The following is a 4,426-nucleotide window of genomic DNA, read 5'->3' as shown; positions in this document are numbered from 1 at the left end:
GGGTCCGGGCTGGGGATTCGAACCCACCACCTTAGGTGTACGTGGCTGGCGCCTTAGCTGGTTGAGCTATAGGCGCCGAGCCCAAGTTTTATTTCCTAATGAACAATAAGGGTGATGGTGTTGGATGTGCAGCTGCAGGTGTGAAGATACAGTGTCACTTTCCAACTGTGGGGCTTCCCTGAGTGACCTTGCAAGAGAAGTCCTTAGGCACAAGCCTAATGGAGAGGTGATCAGGGTGTCTGCCCACTCGGAGCTTTTTGCTCCCACACACCAGGTGAAGACTTTGATTTTAGACTCCATCACCTGTGAAGTGAGTGGACTGAGGTAGTTGATCCTGAAGGTCCTTTCAAGCATGAGGCCCTTGATCCCAGCAAATCAGATGCCAAGCTTGCACCTGCCACACACACACACACCCCCCGGCACCTGGCACAGGCTGCAGAGGTGGCCAAGGTATGGGGAGTGAACTAGACAAGGACTAGCCTGCTCTTCTTTCACCCTTGCAGCTAATTCTTCCAGATAATTCCCTCTGGAGTTCCTAGGTAAATCCCTCAATGAGTGGGTTTAAATCCAAGGCTGAATCGACTTGCTCTGTGAGTAATTTCCTCTGCGTCGGTGGAGGAAGGAAGGGGCAGTCCCAGTTCATCTGCCTCTGCTCCAGCCCAACTCTTGGGGCCTATTTCCTCATCTGAGGGAACAGGGAACTGGTTGGAGTTTATGCCATCCCAGCCAGTTGATACCTAACAGGCGTTCCAACCTCTCTCTCAACTCTGGAGGGCTCACTGGAGCCTCCAGCCTCCCTCCTGCCAGCATGTATCTTGTCAGCAAATAATAGGATGGTGGCTGAACCCAGGGTCGCTCAGCTCTCCAAACACCTCACCTCAAAGGTTTGCTTAAAGTCTTGCTCTCCACATGCCTTGCTTTTCTCCAATGTGCCCTCTATAGTTTCCTTGTAAAGTCTGCAGATGAGACCAGGGAGGCTGGATTTCTTTTAGCCCATGTCCCTCATCTGGGTAGCTAAGGGGGACTTCCATGGTTATGGGTACAAGATGGGGAATGCTTGGTCTAGCTGTGCCTGATACCCCTTGATTTCACATGCATGAGCCTCTGATCAGCCTTGGAGCATGTCCCAGAAGCCTGCCCATCAGGAAGATGTGTCCAGGTGTTGAGTGGCTGCAGAGACCTGAAGTAGGGACAGCCAGAGACTAGGAAGCTGGTTGCACACTGGGGTGATGTGCTAAGCCTCATCCCACTTGCTGACATTTGCTTTATTGCATTAAAGTCTTTCTCTGAAGGGTGAGTAAGTGCTCTAAGTCAGGCATATGAGGATTGCTCATAAGCCGGTGAGTCACTGGAAGGGAGTGAAGCCAAGTGAAGCGCCACGGCTGGAGATGGCTCTGGAACCCTCACTTCACTTAATAGTCTCTTCATTAATTACATCTCCACTTCTGCCAAGGCCAAGTTTATGCTGGCTATCAGTGCCAGATGGGGAATTCAAGCTGATGTTCTGTTGCTTCATTCCCGGGTTTTGAGAAACACCTCTGTTGGTCTCTGGTGTCACCTTTGGTAGGGATATGACTAGGAGAATAGAGATGTTCTCTCCTATTTCCCAGCTGCACCGGTGGGGAGCCCCTATCAAGTCTACTGTAGTTTCTGAGTTGAGCATGATGGGGGCAAGGGTTGTGTGTAGTATGTGGAACCTCAGCCATTGTCCAGAGTGCTGGCAAAACCCGATGTACCCAATGGTCTCCTTCGTGTAAGGATCCTGGGAAAATGTCTCCCCAGTTTCAATATGCTGAACAGCTATACCTCTTGGAGTTGCTGGTGGTTTACCTTCTAAACACCAGAAAGCTCACGACTGCCTGTTTCCCCTCCTTGCACATGCCACCGGGAAGCTCAGAACTAAAGTTCTAGCTCACTTCTGCCAGTTTTTGATAGGAGTTGATGACATGCATTTTTGGTGTTGATACCAACTGTTTCCATTAAATTTTTCCAACTTTATTTTTCTTTTACTTCCATTTCTTTGATGACCTTAAAAAAAACCCAACAAACCTTTTATACCTATTTAATGATTAAAAATGCCCCAATGCATTTATGTAATGAGATGGGGTATAAACACAAACAGAGAAGCCCGTTTATCCTCCGTGGTGTTACTCTACCTCAGTCAGAAGGATTCATCCATTATCTTTTCAGTGAGTCTGCCAAGTTCTGCATTGTTTCTGGAATAGATTCTGTCCAGAACCAAGGCCCGTGGCTGGTGTACTGGTTCTTTGCCTTAGAGTCTCTGGCACTGCTCTCTCCTTTCACTCCTCTGTTCTACTCCTGGTGCCATTCCTTAGGGAGCTGTGGTGCTGATGGTAAAATTGCTCAAGGCTAGATGCAGGCCTTTCTGACCCAACTGGATGGGACTCCCATGTTTAGATAACTATCCCCCTTCCATCTACTTAACACACAGCACCTGCTAGATTCAGGGGACCAAGAGCCATGTGGTCCCACCTCATGGAATTCATGAATACTGATGACCCTTCACTGGGCTTTCTGTTCCAGACTGGAGCTGGCCTCCACAGGTGGATGGATGTCCGCAACCCTGCACGACCCATTCCCCAGCTCCATCCTCTCCCCTCTCTGGGTAGCACCTTCTTGTCCAAGCTCCCTGGTGTGTCAGTCTGTATGGACCTTTCCTCCATAAATTTACCCTTCAACTCAATCCACACCCTGCCTCATCCTTTAGGCCCTCTTGCATTGTTCATTAACATTTTATGCACACCCACTCCCACCCCCAGAGTTCAAAAAGAAGTAAGCCCTTATTGAGCCCTAGACCTTTCTCAGCTATTTGGCTAATATCAAAAGTACTCCATTTACAGAAGCACAAACTGAACCTCAGAGATATAAAGTGGCTTGCCCAAGGTCACACAGCTATTACACATAGTAAACAGTAGAGCCAAAGCAAAGCTATTTCACTGTTTTTTTGTTTTTGTTTTTGTTTTTTACTATAGAGTCTCACTTTGTCACCCTTGTTGCCCGGTGTCACAGCTTACACCAACCTTCAGCTCTTGGGCTTAGGGGATTCTCTTGCCTCAGCCTCCTGAGTAACAGAGACTATAGGCACCTGCTACAACACCTGGCTATTTTTTTTTGTTGCAGTTTGGCTGGGGCAGGGTTGGAACCTGCCACCCTCAGTATATGGGACCCATGCCCTACTCACTGAGCCACAGGCCCTGCCCTATTTCGTTGATTTTTGAGGTATGTTATAGGCACTTCTGTTGGGCCTCAGGGCACATTAAGGAAAAATGTTTGAGGAGAAATCAAATGTCATTGAATGCCCAGTTATACTCCATCCTAGCCACTCTGGCTTTCTGCTCAGGACCTTGGCACACACTGGTCCCTCTGACTAGAAACCTTTCCCTATAAATCTACCCTTCAACTCATTAATTCCTACTGGTCCTTTACTTCTCAATTGAGACTTCACCTTCTCAGGGAAGCTCTCCCAGACTCCCAGACTAAATCAGATGTCCCTATTGGGTCCCTCACAGCACCCTATATATTTTCTTCATATTTCATCAGAGATAAAAAATTATTTATCTGTGATTATTTTATTAATGTCTTCAGACCAGAAGCACCAGGAGGACAGGGAACACTGCATTTCAAGAGTAACCCAGGACAGGGTCTAACTCATCTTAGGTGGTCAGTAAGTATTAGATGAATGAAGGACAAACTGGGAATAAAAATGTGTCAGAACTGGAAGCTGTTCTCTCTCTCTGTCTCAGAGCCCCTTGTACCCTCCTGACTCGTAAACTCCTTTATGGGGAAGCAGATGGGGGCATGCATCTCCATCTGGTAAATCTGCATTGGTAAGATGCATATTTACCAATTCCTCCTCAATCCCAGAGAAAATAGTTGCCCTAGGTTTAATTAATTATGGGTCAGAGTCCATGCCAGGAAGCTGGGTATAGGCTGGGGTGATGTGCTAAGCCTCCTCCCACTTGCTGTCATTGGGTGAACCACCTCACAGGGATGGGGAACCTATAGCCTTCAGATTTCAAGATCATTCCCCCCAATACCCATAGAGACAGAGTCTCACTTTATCGCCCTTGCCCTTGGTAGAGTGCCGTGGCGTCACACAGCTCACAGCAACCTCCAACTCCTAGGCTTAGGCGATTCTCTTGCCTCAGCCTCCCGAGGAGCTGGGACTACAGTTTGGCCAGGGCTGGGTTAAGATTCTTCTTCTTTAAGCACCAAAGAAGGCAGGAAAAGCTTCTTTTTCTGCTGTGCCTCTCCCCCTTTTTTTTTGAGACAGAGCCTCAAGCTGTCCCCCTGGGTAGAGTGCCATGGCATCACAGCTCACAGCAACCTTCAACTCCTGGGCTCAAGCAAGTCTACTGCCTCAGCCTCCCAAGTAGCTGGGACCACAGGCACCCACCACAACGCC

The sequence above is a fragment of the Otolemur garnettii genome, unplaced genomic scaffold (genome assembly GCF_000181295.1).
Source record: "Otolemur garnettii isolate 467f Iridium unplaced genomic scaffold, OtoGar3 scaffold00021, whole genome shotgun sequence".
Classification (NCBI taxonomy): Eukaryota; Metazoa; Chordata; class Mammalia; order Primates; family Galagidae; genus Otolemur; species Otolemur garnettii.
The sequence above is the reverse complement of the archived record's forward strand: the minus strand, read 5'-3'. Positions refer to the sequence as shown.